Here is an 18,277-nt window from a genome sequence, read left to right as displayed (position 1 = left end):
GAGTGTGGGGTAAGAGTGATCAGTTTGGAAGGGAAGGGTCGGGGATGAAAATGGAAAATAAGATGGGTTGTAGACATGAGGGTGTTTTTGAGCTGTTGTTCGTTGTTATACGCAATTTGTAACGTATTGACTGTTCCATATCATGGTTGTACTTGTTCTATGTGGGGCTTACTGCCTATTCATGTTTCATCCCAATAAAAATTATTTTGAAAAAAAGAAATTTGATTTGAGTACATTCAGCCAGGTTTCAGCTATGCAACAAATAGTGGGATTTAAATCCTCTAGCAGGTCATTAATCAGGGGGATTTCTTTTGACAGAGACTGAACATTTAGTAGGAGCAGAGTAAACATTAAGCAGGGAAGAGCAGGTTTGTGTTCCTTCTTTGCTTCATTCTTGGAACACTCCTTAGATCTTCATAAAGACCCCGTCCTAGCGTAGGCTCGCTGAAGCATGTCTGCTCCTTGATAGTTGCCGTTAGGTCCAGGATGCACTGAGTACTCACTTCGAGGTTGCACTTCAGGCCGCACACAGGGGCAAGGCTCTTTATTGTGCTCCTTCTTGCACTCACCACGGGCGCGTGCCTTTGGTGTTGTCGCCACGATGGAAGGGCTGTTCCTTGGTGGGCGGGCTGTGGCCAAGCAGTGAGAGGGCCCAGCCTTGTTGCACCGGCATCTCCCTCGTGCTCAGGGATGGGGGGGGTGTCATCACCTCCGTTTCCCTGTCTTCCAGTGCTCTTTCCAATAGTGGTGGGGGCTGCCAGGCAAGTGCCGTGGCAGCCACTCTGCCTCTGAGCGGCACCGCGATGAAGAGCTTCCATTATTATTAATAAATGCAAATAAGATCAGCTGGATTGTTTTTGATCTATAAACAAATTTCCCCTGCCTAAGCATTATAGTTGGGATAGCCCAGGTTATATTAGTGAATAAGTTAATAAAATTGTTTATGCAGGAGGAAGGATTTAACAGCAGAAAACTTCTAAACATATACACTAAGACAGAGGAAAAATATATGAATATATTTAGAAAAAAGCCCACGGCAGCTGAAGCGCTGGATTCACTTTTATTCGCTTGTCCTTAGGCTGCAAACCGTTTTCATCGGCACCAGAAAAATGGCCCTGGATGGGATCCCTCACAGTACTTCGGTGCTTTTCTTGGCACCTCCTGCACCACAGGCTTCCATGCCAAGCTCAAAACCAAATCCAGAAGCCAGTGCCAAAAGAAGGGGATTTGGACCACAGCGATTTGTATGGGAAGTTTTTCCCAGCGCCTGGTGCCACCTCCAAGCCATATAAATAAAGGGTCTTGCGTGGTGGTGTTCCTCACGCATAGTTTTTACCAGGAAAGAGTGGGCATTTTTCAGGACTCAGCCAATTTATGTGGGTAAATCACTTTTGAAAATTGCTCTGTTACTTTCCTTCTTCATGCAGAATATCTGGAGCTATTTGCCTGCAGCCTTTTCTTCCTTGGGCTGTTCTGAGGAGACTTACTCTAGTGCAGAAGTTGTTGAAAGGTACTGTGAAGACACAGAATGGAAGCCACGGTGAAAACCTGTACATTCCTACCTTGTGATATACTCTAGTACTGCTTGAATATATGGATTTCATAATACAAGTCCACATATTCCAGCTGAAATAAAATGACATGAGTGAATGTATCAAATTTTGTTATTCATGGGTGAAAATGAGCATATACCGCATGTAAGTAGCTTGTCCTTGCACACGTGCTACTTATTAACATAACAAATAGGTATGGATGTTCACTTTCATGCACCCTTGTACCTGCAGAAAAAGGGGCGTTCCTGGCAGGGCTAAGAGGTACGCCTCCTAAGAACATAAGAACCCTGCCATGCTGGGTCAGACCAAGGGTCATCAAGCCCAGCATCCTGTTTCCAACAGTGGCCAATCCAGGCCCTAAGAACCTGGCAAGTACCCAAAAACTAAGTCTATTCCATGTAACCATTGCTAATGGCAGTGGCTATTCTCTAAGTGAACTTAATAGCAGGTAATGGACTTCTCCCTCAAGAACTTATCCAATCCTTTTTTAAACACCCGCTTATACTAACTGCACTAACCACATCCTCTGGCAACAAATTCCAGAGTTGATATTTTATAAGAGAGCTTATTAATTATCTCACACAACTGTCAGACTGCTCTCTTGTCATTACTGGAGGGATGGGGGGGGTCTGGGTGAACTGGGAGAGGAGGTCAGAAAACTGGTGATTTCACTTTCAGGCTGATATTTTAAAATGCACCAACCTACACGCAGAAATCAGGGTTTTATGTCAGCAAGTTTCATTTTTTTCTCACAGGGAAACCATAGCATTTGAATGGCTTGCAGGTATTTGCGAGCGTATCTTGCGGGTAGAGGCATACAATTTGCACGTCCATGAGACGCGCAGGTTGTAAAATACTGCACTAGATCTCCATGCAGTCATATACGTGCGTATATGGGGCCGCACATAACTCTTTGAAAGTTATCCTCGGAAGAACAGTGCTTGGAGTGTTACACTTTGGCCACTCATCTGCTTAATTCTGGATGGACAAATAGAAAGCACATAAATTAACTGAATGTTCAGCCAGAACTAATTAATTTATTTAAAATTAGTTCTAAACCTCAAACCTGGTCAAGATAATTGAGTGCTGAATATACATTATCTGTTTAAATGTATTCACACATGGCCAATGTTTCTTTATTATTGTACATTTTATCCTTAACTCACAGGCCGATACAGTAAAGTTCGTGGGAGAGCGGGCGAGCGCACGGCCAGTGGCCTGTGCGCATGGTTCAGTAAACTAAAATATTTAAATTAGGGCCGGCGGTTAAAAAGAGGCGCTAGGGACACTAGCGCGTCCCTAGCGCCTCTTCTTGGGACTGGAGCGGCGGCTGTCAGCGGCTTTGACAGCAGAGGCTCAATTTGCCAACGTCTGTTCTCCGAGCCCGCTGACAGCTACGGGTTCAGAAACCGGACGCGGCAAAATTGAGTTGTCCGGTTTTCAAGCCGTGGGCCCGATTTCAAATTTTTTTTGTTTTTAACTTTTTTAAACTTTTGGGACCTCCAACTTAATATCGCCATGATATTAAGTTGGAAGATGCACAGAAAAGCTGTTTTTACTGCTTTTCTGTGCACTTTCCCAGTGCCGGCAGAAATTAGCGCCTACCTAAAAGGGCGCTATTAGGTTCGGGGGGTTGGACGTGCATTTTCAACCTCCTTACTGAATAAGGGGTAAAGCTAGCGCATCCAAAACGCGCGTCCAATCGCAGGTTAACAGTACTGTATCGCCTGTCAGTGCTGCCATCATCCTAGCCTACAGTCACTCGTCACTGACATCACATTTTATAATCTCTCAGTAATGTGAGTACATCTTATGATCACTGACTGCACATCTTATCCTTACTCAGTGCTGTCTCATCCTAGCTTACAGTCACTCGTCACTGACATCTTATAATCTCTCAGTAATGTGAGTACATCTTATGATCACTGACTGCACATCTTATCCTTACTCAGCGCTGTCTCATCCTAGCTTACAGTCACTTGTCACTGACATCACATCTTATAATCTCTCAGTAATGTGAGTACATCTTATGATCACTGACTGCACATCTTATCCTTACTCAGTGCTGTCTCATCCTAGCTTACAGTCACTCGTCACTGACATCACATCTTATAATCTCTCAGTAATGTGAGTACATCTTATGATCACTGACTGCACATCTTATCCTTACTCAGCGCTGTCTCATCCTAGCTTACAGTCACTTGTCACTGACATTTTATAATCTCTCAGTAATGTGAGTACATCTTATGATCACTGACTGCACATCTTATCCTTACTCAGTGCTGTCTCATCCTAGCTTACAGTCACTCGTCACTGACAATCACATCTTATAATCTCTCAGTAATGTGAGTACATCTTATGATCACTGACTGCACATCTTATCCTTACTCAGTGCTGTCTCATCCTAGCTTACAGTCACTCGTCACTGACATCTTATAATCTCTCAGTAATGTGAGTACATCTTATGATCACTGATTACACATCTTATCCTTACTCAGGCTGTCATCATCCTAGCTTACAGTCACTCGTCACTGACATCACCTCCTATAATTGCAGAGCACATATTGCATTCGGCATTTGCATCATATAATATGGTTTCTGTTTCTGCCTTTAGAATCTCCTGAGGCCCTTTGGACATGCAAACCACCCTATTGTGAATTTCAAAGACCGCCTGAACAGAGGGATAGCCATGTTACAGGCTGATACTGTAAAAAGTGCGAGAGAGCCGGCGCTCAATGTTGAGCGCCCGCTCTCCCGACTTGCGCCCAGGCACCTCTCCTGGGCACGTGATTATCTATTTAAATGAGGTGTCGCGCTAATAAGGAGGCAATAGTGACAATAGCGTATCCCTAGTGCCTCCTTAGTAGTGGTAGAGATGGCTGTCAGACACTCAATTTTACCGGTGGCGGCTTTCGAACCCACTGACAGCCACGGGTTAGGAAAACGGTCACTGGTAAAATTGAGCAGGCAGATTAAAAACAATTTTTTTTATTTTTGGTTCCTCCGATTTAATATTGCTAGGATATTAAGTCGGAGGGTGTACAGAAGAGCAGTATTTTCTGCTTTCTGGGTTGCTTAGATTTTAACGCCTGCCTTTGGGCAGGCATTAATTTCTGTAAGTAAAATGTGCGCTTAACCACACATTTTACTTTCAGTATCCTAGGCGACTAACTAATAGGCTCATCAACATGCATTTGCATGTGATGAGTGCTATTAGTTTTCACGGGGTTGGCCGTGCGTTTTCAACGCGTTTACCCCTTTCTGTATTGGCCTTTTAGTCTGTACAGCCAAGCTCTACAGTACTATCACATCTGATCTGACCCCTGAGAGAGGGACTCCCATCTGGAGAAATTATAACGGACATTCTTGGAATTACAGTGCCCCACCCAATGAGGTCAAGAAACAAATCAACAGAGCCAGGCACACCTGCTACAGGATCGATCTAAAACAGAAAATAATAGAACACCTCTGGTTGTTACCTGTTGAAACCACTGAGACATATCAAGGATCTGCAACCCATCCTGGACAATGAAACCACCCTCTCACAGGCCGTGGGTGGCAAGCCTATCCTATCCACACATTAACTCAGGAAACACCATCTAGGATCCAACAACATCAACTACAACATGCAGGGCTCATTCACCTTCTCTTCTTCCAATGTAATATATGCCATCACCTACCAGCAATGTCCCTCTGTTGTTCACATAGGCAAACAGGTCAATCTTTAAGGAAAACAATACATGACTCTGACATTAGAAATGGCAACATTCAGAAACCAGCAGGCGAACATTTCAATTTTCTCTGCATCTTCACATTCTCTATCTGACCTTAAGGTTTGCCATCCTCCTACAGAAAACTTCAAAGGAGCACTCCAGTATGAACCTGCTGAATTGGAACTCATTAAAAAACTTAAAACCATCACCCCAAGATCTGTACAGAGACAATGGCTTTTATGACTCACTACAACTATCAACTTAACTGCTATCAGATCATTCTGTCTTTTCACACTTAGCTCAGTTGTCAGTAGGCTAATACTGTAATGCTATTAACACTCTCTCCACACCATGACCTCCCCTAATCCAATGCCTCTCTCTGTTCTCTATCTGTACATCATTTCATGCATCTGACAAAGTAGACTCTGTCCTGGAAAGCTCATGCTTCAATAAATTAGTTAGTCTATAAGGTGCCACCCAACTCCTGTCTTTTTTGCTACACCAGACTAACACAGATTTCCCCTTGAAAGTATTAACAAGGGTTTTAACTCCTAAAAAATGCCTGTTAAACCGGTAATGAAAACCAGCACGGATGCATGCAAATCCCATGTAAAAGAAGGTCATTAGCTATTCCCCGCTATACAGAGAACCGTGTTAAAGAGAAGACAGTTTAAAGCACATTCTCTTAACTCCTGGGTCAGACAGAAGTTAAAACAAACTCACACTTCTGGTGGCCAGGTTATTCTATTGCTGTGGCCAGTGTGGTAGTGCCTCACTAATTCTGTCAGCCTGGGAACAGCAATAGAATAACTTGGCCACCCGAAATGCGAGTTTACTCTGCCTCAGTGCCAGAAGTTTAAGCTCTTGAGGCAGACGCCTACAGCTGGACAGTACACTGGCACAGTGCGTCCTAACTCTGGCAAACTGTAACTGTAGCTTGCCCCCTCCAGAGAGCAAATTATTGCATCCAAGGCCATTTGGCAAGGAATGGGATGTAAAATCAAAGCATAATCTCTCTGGGGTGGGCACCTACACCTAGCTTACCAAAGCATAACTCTCCAGGGGAAAATCTGCAGCTGAACAGGATGCCCCAGATGCCCAGCATCAAAGTGTACACTGTTCAGGTGAAGGTGCCCACTCCAGACAGCTTCATTTTGGCATTGCATTTGAGATTGGTGTTGTGCACCCCAACTTGTGGGTACATTCTCTCATTCAAGGGCACTTGACAAGGCTTGGCAAGTAAAATAAAAGAATAAGCTCTCTGGGGAAGGCACCTGCAGCTAGATGAACAAAGCATTGCATGTGCTGTACTGCCTAGCTGTTCAGGAAAGCAAAGAAAACCTGTCACTGGGGCCTGCCTCAGAGAGCTCACATGGGTCCTTAAGTGCAGTAAACTCCATGTTCTTGGGCCCAGTGTGAAACTCCACCTCAGACCCAGGAAGGACGTGAGTTTCCAATGTGAGTTCTCTGGGGATTGTACCTACAGCTGAACACTCTGTAAGCTCTCTGGGGAGGGCATCTACAGCTGAACAGTACGCCAAAGTTGGAATGAGCAACTCTAAAGTGCATACTATTCAGCTGAAGGTACCTGTCCCAGAGAGCTTATGTTTTGTTCAACTGTAGGTGCAGCCCAGGAGAGCTTACAACTGGAAATGTAACTCCTTCTTTGTTCTGTGGTGGACTCAACTCAGATTTCTGGTGGTCAAATTCATTCTGTTGTTGTGCCCAGTGTCATAGAAAGAGCTAGATACAATCACATGGCTACAGCAAAAGAATATCATAGCCACCAGAAATGTGGAGTTAATTTGTTCTCCACCTCAAGCCAAGGAGTTAACAAAACACAGGAGTAAGGAGGTAAGTACTTGATGTTGGAAGGGTTGTGACCAAAATGGCCTTGCATGCAGGATTAGTACTAGACATCCCAATTTCAGCACAAATCTACATACAAGTGCAATTGAGCAAGGCATGGCAAGTGATTGAGAGAGGGGGTGTGCACAGTAACAATCGGAAGGGTCTCAGGTAGGGCAAGGTTGTCCTTATTAGTTTTAATTATTTGGTACTATTTGAAGTAGATGCTATTTTGAAATATTGTATTGCATTTGGAAAAGTAAGAGATTTAATTATTAGTTGCTCTGTTCGTCACCTGTTTTGAAATACGTTCTCTTTGTATCAGTAGGTTTTCCTCTTATGGATGGTTTATATTTATGAGATCTATAATCAGACACAGTCCGGATAACCGTATCTGGCTAACTTTGGAAGCCACACTATTGAATATAGCAGCTCTCTTAGGGCCCCTTTTACTAAGCATTTTTCCCATATACACCGAAGAGGAGAAAACCCATAGTAAATATGCCCCTTAATTAGTTAGCCCGCTAACTATAGGACAGCTCTTTGAGCCGACCAGACTTAGCCCACTATCCAGCTAGCTCTGAATATTGGAATTAGCCGGCTAACTCTCCTCCTCCCAGTTATGCCCCTGGATTGCCCCTAACCTATCCGGCTAAATTCTAGCTTCCTAACTTACTAACCCGGATAAAGGCTGAATATAGTCGGGTAAGCCATTTAGACAAAGAACTATTACGTTATCTGTTTAAATGACTTTTGAATATGGACCTCCTTGATTTTATTGTTTTGATGTTTTATGAGAAATGGTTATGTTTCTGTTTTTCCATTGTTGCACTGCATACAAAGTCTGGCTTCTTTTGGTTTCTAGTTCAGTTTTAGTCTACAGATTCTATTTATAATTTATCTTCTTTTTTTTTCTGTATATTTAGTGAGGGTCTGTGTTCTGCATGCGTGACTAAGGTGAGGTATTCTGCTGGTGTGGTTTCTGTATAAGGATCGATAGCAGCCTGACTTGTTCTGTTTTCCGAATAGGAGGTGTATTGTGTTTTAGGGCCTGTTGTAATATTTGTCTTTTCATAGGTAGGGTTATTATTGTTTGAGTGCTGGCAGTTAGTGCTGATTTTTTTTATGAGAAGTTTACTAAATTGTAATTGTAATTCAGTTTACTCATAGCATTCTGAAGGCCAAGCCCCACACCCAACATGCCATAGGCCAAATACCCTTTGTGTACCAAGAGTCTATTTTGTGTTTTTGTAGGATTTTCTGGTTGGCACTACAGCAGTACATGTAAATATAATATACAGGTTGTTGAAATTTCTTTTTTATGTAAAATCTCACAATTAGAAATTATGCAACTGAGGAGAGGCTCAAGGCTTGTGTGCTTTATATAGTGCTACAAAGCAGGTGCAAGCACCCACAATCCCAGCTGTCCCCAGATTTTCATTTTGCCAGCCTCTTACATTATCAACATTGGATAGGCACAAGTTACAGATACAAATATTTTCTCTTCTCATTATTCGAGCTTTATAAACCTAACTAATTTAATATGGTGAGCAATATTTGATGATTATGTATTTTAATATCTTCAGTATGTAATTTTGTACCTCGCCTAGAATTGTAGGTAGAGCAGGTTATAAAGATTTAAAACTAAATACATTAAATAAATAAATACATAAGGTTCATGGCCTGGAATCCCTCCCAAAGGAGCAGGAGGAAGCTGCTGAGTCAAAATAAAAAGAAAGTCTCCCAGCCGCCAGTCGGGTGAGCTCTGCTGGGAGCCACTGCTGCAGCTTGCCAGATTATGGGTGGGTGGCAGCAGGAATTGCATTGCAAAACATCACCTGCTACAATAAGAGCTGCGAGCACGGCCCTGCAGCAGCAGGTGGTGATTGTTTGAACCCAAATCCTGCTGCCAGCGCTGGAGAGGTGGGTCCACTCAGCTCTATTCAGTGCCGTGCCGTCACTGCCGGACCACTAAAAAATGGCTTCTTGTGCCACTGACTCCTGTCCTAGACAAATCAGGAGAAATATTAACTCTTTGCCCAAAAACCAAGGAGTATTGTAAAGGTTCCATAACCACGTCTCTGCCAGTTTCCATGACAAAAACTTCATTTCCTCTCCCCTGCCGCTTCTCCTTAGATGACTCCAGCAAACTAGCCACAGGACACCAGGGGTTCATTTCCACCCTCCCGCATATCCGAATTCTGCTGCGGGGAAATTTTTTAAAACCTGCAGGAAATATTTCTTGAGCATCTCATAAGGTGACATCAGTATAAACCTAGCAAAATCTTATATCTACCATACCCTCAACTCTACCCCAGAAAAAATAAATGATCCTTTACCAGAGTGGCCTTAGATGACTGAGCACAGATATTTGGGAACAAAACGCACTTAGCTGGTAGTATGTTGCTCCAACCTATTATCGTAATATTCCAATCTGGAAACGGCATCCGATGAAAAACGACACAGTTGAGTGACCACAGCTTGCCAAGAGCCCCTTCATTTGTGACAGAGAGAGCCAAATTCTTCGGAGACACCAGCTTGAACATCCAAGGAGTACTTTCTTCCTCCACGCAAGGCAGGGACACTGGACCGTTTCCAGCAACACAGTGCCATGCCATCTTACTTCCCCAACCACCATGATCTCCTCCTTATGACGTCCAGCATGTGGCATGCCTCAGTATAATAGGCCTGGTTAGTACCATATGATACTTGCTGGGTAGACTAGATGGACCGTTTAGTCTTTATTGACATTGTTACTGTGTTAGATTTAGTAGTTGAAAGGGAACGGTTTTGTTTTCGTTTTAAAGCCTTTAGAGTGGAAAGGAGCTGTTAGACATCTGTAGACATCGCTGAAGTCCTGGCCACCATATCAAAAACTTTGTAAGCAAAATGGATTGAAATACTTCCCACATTCTTCTACTGCTTGGCAGAATTCTGCCTGCTCTGGATCTGTCAAATCTGTCAGTAGTTTTTAGCTTTTGCATGCATTTGTGCAAGTACTATTATGCAAAGATGGTGAGTCTCAATCTCAGCAATCAGCATGGACCCCTGGAAGATCTTTGTCTGAAAAATTGCCCAACGCCATGGCAGCCATCCTAGGAGACATGTTTGAGTGATCATGAGTGCACTCAGTACACTTCAATGCTGAATCTGTTACATGCCTCTCAAAAGGGGCGGGCCAGGGGGCGTGGTCTAGGCGGGGGCTGGCCGGGACAGTGCCATTAGCCGCTGTCCTGGGAAAGCGGGCACCGGCAGCCGGCCAGTATGCAGAGGTTATTTCAATTCGGAAGTTGAAGTAAGTATTAAAACAAAAAAAACTAATGGAGGGATTAGGGGTCGGAGAGGAGAGGGGAAAAGGTAGGAAGGTTAGGTAGGGGTGCAGGGAAGTTCCTTCCCAATCCGCTCCTTAATTGGAGCAGACTGGGAGGGAACTGGGGAAGGCCTATTTGCATCGCTACGCGTTGGTTTAGAAATTCCCCCCCCCCCCCCGCCCACACAGATTTAAAAATCTGGCACGCATGTGCGCACAGGAACCAACACGCGCATGTTATAAAATGATCGCATCCATGTGCGCGCACCGGGAACCACGTGCACATGGACGCACGCGTGGACTTTTCAAAATCTACCTTAAAGTCATGTCTACCAAATCCTCATATGGAGGTCCTAAAGAAGCTTGTGAATCAGGATAGCCATGGAATCCACTGGAGGTTGGAAAAAACTGGAGAAGCCCAAAACTGAGGTTCTTTCTCCTTTCTGACACACATGGGCAGCATGGAGTAGCAGAGTTCCTCCAGAGGAGCTATAGGCTGTGGACATCTGAAGGAGAATACTAAGCTACAACCCTGAAGAGGAATGAGTGTGACAAAAGAGGAGATTTCTGCTGGTCCAAGGGGTAAGTGTCTGGTGAGAACTCCAAATGAACAGAATCCATATCATCCTTTTTTGACTTCGGAGGGGGACTTCCCTAGATGAAGAGAACCCATCACCTTATGGTGAGGACTTACAACCAACTCTAGAAGTTCTTACAAAGAGGGGGCGACTGTGGGAAATTTTTCTCCATCTTGGACAGAAGAGGTTCTGATTTCCCTTTCTGGTCCAGGCCTTATTGAGACAAATACATTCTTTACTAGCTTCAGCAGCGGGACCCCCCATGGGCTGAGGGTCCCTCTGCACTGGAGTTAGAGGAGAGACATCCTTTTCAGAAACCAGACTGACTCATCATCACCGAAGGTAAGAACTACTCTGAGCTGTGGCAGCTGCCTCTCTTATAGAAACAGAAACAGACTGGAAGATCTAGTCTGCCCATCCATATCAACCGATTCAGCTTTATAATCCCTACCATTCTCTCAGAGATCCCCCTGTGTTTATACCCTGCTTTCTTGTCTCCACCACCTCCACAGGGAGGCTGTTTCATGCATTAGATTACTCCTAAATCTTCTCCTTATAACCCTTACCTTATGACCCCCCTTGTCCTAGAGCCTGCTTTCTATTAAAAGAAGTCTTCTTCCTGTGCATGGAAAATGTGTAAATATTTCAATGTCTTTATAGTATCTCTCTTATTCCATCTTTCCTCTAGGCTAGAGTATGCATGCTTAGATCTTTAATTCTGTCCCCATATGCTAAAGACCAAAGACCATTTCTCGTTTAGTAGCCACCCTTTGGACTGATGCCAACCAGTTTATATCTTTTTGAACTTGTGATCTCCATAATTCTACACATAAGGTCTCACCAAGGACTTACATAGGGACAATATCACCTCCATTTTTCTGCTGCTCCCAAGTATTTTTCTGGCTTTTACTGTCCCTTTACCTATCTATCTGGCCACATTAAGATCATCAGATACAGTCATCCCTAGAACCTGCTCTTATTTCATGCTTAGAAGTATTTCATTCCCCATTACTGTACCTCGCTGGGTTTTTGAACACTAAATACATAAATACATGACTGCATTTTGTTGCATTAAATCTACACCATTCCTTCAGATTTGCTAGATCCCTCACGTTTTTCACACCTTCCTGTCTAGTCTGTTTGCAGATTTTGGAATTATTGGCAAAAGGATAATCCTTTCCCAATAATTTTTCTGCAGTGTTGCTCAAAAAAGTTGAAAAGAACTGATGCAAGGCTTTATCTCTGAGGCAGACTGTTAATAACATCCCTCGTCCTGGAGTGAACTCAACCAGTTTCTAATCCAGTCAATCACTTTTAGGGCCCAAACCAAAGATGCTCAGTTTATTGCTTATTTGCAACTTTGTTAAAGGCTTTGCTGAAATCCAAGCACATTACATCTAGCACGATCCCTAGATCCAGCTCCCCTGGTCACCTAATCAAAGAAATTGATCAGATTTGTCTGAATAGACCCATCTCTGTTAAAGCCATGCTGCCTATTCAAAACCTACACTGTTCTCTGTTTTTGCAGCTATTCCTTAAATGTGCTCTTCACACATCCACTTTTGTGAATGGGAGCCACATCCACCAGTCTTCCAGAACTACTTCCAACTCGAAAGATGCTGCATTTTTTGAAGGGGTGAATAAATATGGGGATAAAGGTGAGCCAGTCGATGTAGTGTATTTGGATTTTCAGAAGGTATTTGACAAAGACCCTCACGAGAATTATTTCACATCAAACCGAGACGTCCTCTTTGTGGTTTTATATAAATCTCGTTATTATTGGAATCATACAGACCCCAATCAATAGGTTACAATTTGATTATACATTTCCTGAATCATATCCTTACATCAGTTGCTATACCCTAGAGCCAATCAACTCAATCATATACTGATTCATCAATTTATATCATAATACCATAGCACACCCATCTTTGGTCTAAGACCACGAACTCCATAGCCTCAATCTTGAAGAGGCAACTCATGATATTTTTCTTCATTCCAACTTGTGATATTTCTTCATCTCCATAGACAACTAGCCTTGTAGTTTCCCTATGACTATGTTACAGCTACAAGTATAAATTTATCCTCAATTCCAGAAAGCTGATTTTCAACATCAAATCATAAGACTTAGAGACATCCCAAAAACAGCACATTAAACTAACTTTAACTTTTCTAGTACGTGACACCCTTTTAGCTGGCCTGCCTGGAGATCTAAGACCCTCAGTGGCCCTCAACGGTAGAACCATTTCCCACAAACTCTTATTACACAGGATGATGGCAGGCTCTGCCTTCCAAATCTGCTGGTGCTCATTGCATGGATGTTGAACATATAGTAATATCATCCTGACTCCTTCCCAAAGAGGTGGAGGATGTTCTGATATTCTCCAGGAAATCTTCAACCAGAAGATCCTATGGCTTGAAATGGAATAGTTTTTTCACCTTGCTGTAGGGCAGGCCAGCTGGACTCCTTCTTAAGGACTGAGGCAATTGCTTAAGTATCTAGTCCACTCATCTCAAACCTTAGCATCTCTTCAAGTCAAAGTTCATCTGAGTACCATTACATCATATCACTAATAGATGGAAGGGACTCCAATCACTCTCCTACTCCCAATATCAAAATTCATGAAAGGAATTTAGCATTTCAACGCTCATCTCAGTAAACATCCAGTGCCTTGGGACCTCAGTGTAGTCCTAGATCAACTCATGACGCCTCCCTGAGGGGGGCACTCCATGAAGTTAGCATGGGGCACATTTAAAACTAACTCCCCCCACAGCTAAGGATCCTCTGTGCTTATACCAGCCTTTATGCTCTCACTCCCCCACAGCTAAGGATCCTCTGTGCTTATCCCAGGCTTTACCTCTCACTCCCTCACAGCTAGGATCCTCTGTGCTTATCCCAGGCTTTACCTCTCACTCCCTCACAGTTTAAGGATCCTCTGTGCTTATCCCAGGCTTTACCACCTCACTCTCCCCCCCCACAGCTAATGCTCCTCTGTGCTTATCCCAGGCTTTACCCCTGACTCCCCCACAGCTAAGGATCCTCTGTGCTTATCCCAGGCTTTAACCCTCACTCACACCCCACAGCTAAGGATCCTCTGTGCTTATCCCAGGCTTTACCCCCTCACTCCCCCACAGCTAAGGATCCTCTGTGCTTATCCCAGGCTTTACCCCTCACTCCCCCACAGCTAATGATCCTCTGTGCTTATCCCAGGCTTTAACCCCTCACTCCCCCACAGCTAAGGATCCTCTGTGCTTATACCAGGCTTTACCCCTCACTCCCCTCCCCACAGCTAAGGATCCTCTGTGCTTATCCCAGGCTTTACCCCTCACTCCCCCACAGCTCATGATCCTCTGTGCTTATCCCAGGCTTTACCCCTCACTCCCTCACAGCTAAGGATCCTCTGTGCTTATCCCAGGCTTTACCTCTCACTCCCCCCACAGCTAAGGATCCTCTGTGCTTATCCCAGGCTTTACCTCTCACTCCTTCAACATCTAAGGATCCTCTGTGCTTATCCCAGGCTTTACCTCTCACTCCCCCACATCTAGGATCCTCTGTGCTTATCCCAGGCTTACCTCTCACTCCCCCACAGCTAATGATCCTCTGTGCTTATCCCAGGCTTTACCTCTCACTCCCCCACAGCTAAGGATCCTCTGTGCTTATCCCAGGCTTTACCTCTCACTCCCCCACAGCTAAGGATCCTCTGTGCTTATTCCAGGCTTTACCCCTCACTTCCCTCACAGCTAAGGATCCTCTGTGCTTATCCCAGCTTTACCTCTCACTCCCCACAGTTAAAGATCCTCTGTGCTTATCCCAGGCTTTACCCCTCACTCTCTCACAGCTAAGGATCCTCTGTGCTTATTCCAGGCTTTACCCCTCACTCCTCCACAGCTAAGGATCCTCTGTGCTTATCCCAGGCTTTACCCCTCACTCCCTCACAGCTAAGGATCCTCTGTGCTTATCCCAGGCTTTACCCCTCACTCCCCCACAGCTAAAGATCCTCTGTGCTTATCCCAGGCTTACCCCTCACTCCCCCACAGCTAAGGATCCTCTGTGCTTATCCCAGGCTTTACCCCTCAATCTCCCACAGGTACAGATCCTCTGTGCTTATCCCAGGCTTTACCCCTCATTACCCCACAGGTACAGATCCTTTGTGCTTATCCCAGACTTTACCCCTCACTCCCCCATAGCTAAGGATCCTCTGTGCTTATCCCAGGCTTTACCCTCACTCCCCCCACAGCTAAAGGATCCTCTGTGCTTATCCCAGGCTTTACCCCTCACTCCCCCACAGCTAAGGATCCTCTGTGCTTATCCCAGGCTTTACCTCTCACTCCCCCACAGCTAAGGATCCTCTGTGCTTATCCCAGGCTTTATCCCTCACTCCCTACAGCTAAGGATCCTCTGTGCTTATCCCAGGCTTTACCCCTCACTCCTCACAGCTAAGGATCCTCTGTGCTTATCCCAGGCTTTACCTCTCACCCCCACAGCTAAGGATCCTCTGTGCTTATCCCAGGCTTTACCCCTCACTCCCCCACAGCTAAGGATCCTCTGTGCTTATCCCAGGCTTTACCCCTCACTCCCTCACAGCTAAGGACCCTCTGTGCTTATCCCAGGCTTTACCCCTCACTCCCTCACAGCTAAGGACCCTCTGTGCTTATCACAGGCCTTCTTGAATTCTGATATTGTTTGGAGGCTCTTCCATGCAGGTTTATCAAAAACACTTCACATTTTATCAGCTGATGTAATGAAATGTGAAGCTTAATAAATTTAAAATAAGGATGTTTAATTGAAAGTAAATTGTAGAACTTACTGGGATGCCTGTTCATTGTTGTGCTTAACTTCCAGAATCCATACTATCCTTCCAATAGCCATACACGTGCTCCATGTGTGAATAGATCTATAGTATATATGCAGCACTGAAACCTAATATGAAATGTACATACTCAAGACATTAGTCATCCTTAAAAACTGGTCTTTAGTTGTCTTCCGAAGCTGTGTTTATCATACACTTAACAGAAGCTGTGCAGTCACTCCCCAGCCTGGGCCCTCCTACAGAGCATCAGAATTGGTGAGGCTGTCCCTACCCACACACCTGTCTTTACAGCTAGACTTGTAGCTACAGTTTTGCTTCAAGGGTTGACTGAAATCATGTACTACAGCGTCAAAAACAAGCCATGGCTGCTGAGCACGATTGCTCAATGGGGAAGCAGTTGGCGTGCAGACTTAATGCCATGCCCCAGGGCCACACCTTTCTCATGAGCTCTAGTCAGTCAGAAGCAAACACACAATAAGCCCATGCCGAGTAAATAAAATGGACCTGTGCTTTCTGTTACTATGCATTTACATTCTTCCTTTTTCCAGAGAGGAATTTCAACACAAGGAATGCAGAACTTTAGAGGAAGTTATAAAAGAGAATCTTCGAGAGTTGAGTGTGTGCATGTGTGTGTGTATCTCTCTCTCTCACACACACATGCACACACTCTTCAGGGCCTATGTGACTTTTCTACTATAGTTTGCTAGAATTCAGTCAGGATCACTCTATGGGGATATCATATATGGCAATTGTACTACATTCCTGCATGCTAGGGAAAAACTCCTGTGAATTAAAGAGACGTGTTACAGATCATAGGCTGCAGAAAGGGGAGCCTCCAGAAGGTACTTCGGGAGGTGCTGAAGGAGAAACATAGAAAATGATGCAGAAATGGACCAAACAGTGCATCCAGTCTGCCCAGAAAGCATGTGGTAGCATCTGTTGCGCCATACAAGTCACCCTTACTTAGTTTCCCAAACGGTCAAAGTCAGGGCCCTTGTTGGTTGCTGTCAGAGTCCAATTCCCTGTTACCTCTTGCAGTTGAAGCAGAGAGCAATGTTGGAGTTGCATCCAAAGTATCAGGCATGTTGGTTAAGGGTAGTAACGACGCATCAGCAAGTTACCCCCCATGCCTATTTATTTTCCCATACTGTAAAATCCAATGCCCTTGTTGGTTGCTGTCTGAATCTAATTCCCCTTTTCCTCTTTTCCCCCTGCCGTAAAGCAGAGACCAATAATGGAGTTGCATCTACAGTATGAAGGCTTATTGGTTTTAGGGTAGTAACCGCCACACCAGCAAGTTACCCCATGCACTCTTTTCTTCATTTCCATCCTCTAGCCTTGAGGGATCCACAGTGTTTATCCCATGCCCCTTTGAAATCTTTCACCGTTTTTGTCTTCACCACCTCCTCTGGAAGGGCGTTCCAGGCATCCACCACCCTCTCTGTGAAGAAATATTTCCTGACGTTGGTTCTGAGTTGTCATCCCTGGAGGTTCATTACGTGACCCCTAGTTCTACTGATTTCTTTCCAATGGAAAAGGTTTGTCGATTGTGAATCATTAAAACCTTTCAGGTATCTGAAGGTCTGTATCATATCTCCCCTGCACCTCCTCTCCTCCAGGGTATACGTCTTTAGGTCCTTCAACATCTCCTCATAAGTCATTTGATGGAGACCCCCCACCATTTTTGTGGCCCTTCTCTGGACCTCCTCCAATCTGTCTCTGTCCCTTTTAAGATACGGTCTCCAGAACGGAACACAATACTCCAGGTGAGGCCTCACCAACGACCTGTACAAGGGGACTATCACTTCCTTTTTCTTACTGGTTATTCCTCTCTATGCAGCCCAGCATTCTTCTGGCTTTAGCTATCTCCTTGTCACATTGCTTCACCGTCTTCAGATCACTAGACACTATCACCCCAAGGTCCCTCTCTTTTGTTATGATTTGTGGACCCAAGTGATAGTATAACAGCCTTACCTGAGTTAAGTCCGTACCGAGATTCGGCCGAGGTGTCCAAGACACAGAATCCATGTGTAGTCCGGGTCAGAGGCAGGCGGTAGGCAAGCAGAATCCAATAATCAGTCTGGGTCAGAGGCAGGCAGCAGGCAAGCAGAATCCATAGTCAGTCCAGGTCAGAGGCAGGCGGCGGGCAAGCAATCCAAAGGGCAGTCCAGGTCCAAGGCAGGCAGCAGGCAAACAATCCAAAGGAACAGTCCAGGTCTCAAGAAAAATCAGAAAAGCACCAGCACAAGCAAGTCTGTAGCCGAGGCATTGCTGGTGCTGAAACGCCGGGTTAAATACCCATTTTCCCACGCTGGCACAGGGCCCTTCGGGAGACATCAGAATGAGGGGAGGAGCCTTGCCGAGCTGATTCGCGTGCCGCACTGCGGCGCATGGCCATGCTGCCAACAGAGAATGAGAGCATCGTGTCAGGAGGGATCTCTCGACTGCCAGATACGGGTCTCCA

At 44.8% G+C, this 18,277-nt stretch overlaps 1 protein-coding gene across 1 annotated transcript in view; it reads left to right on the top strand.

Moving 5' to 3' along the window:
- ST3GAL3 (ST3 beta-galactoside alpha-2,3-sialyltransferase 3) overlaps positions 1–18,277 on the top strand; it is a 278,797-nt gene that overhangs the window by 199,295 nt on the left and 61,225 nt on the right.

Source organism: Rhinatrema bivittatum, chromosome 10, assembly GCF_901001135.1.
Source record: "Rhinatrema bivittatum chromosome 10, aRhiBiv1.1, whole genome shotgun sequence".
In the NCBI taxonomy this organism is placed as follows: Eukaryota; Metazoa; Chordata; class Amphibia; order Gymnophiona; family Rhinatrematidae; genus Rhinatrema; species Rhinatrema bivittatum.
The sequence above is the reverse complement of the archived record's forward strand: the minus strand, read 5'-3'. Positions and strand labels throughout refer to the sequence as shown.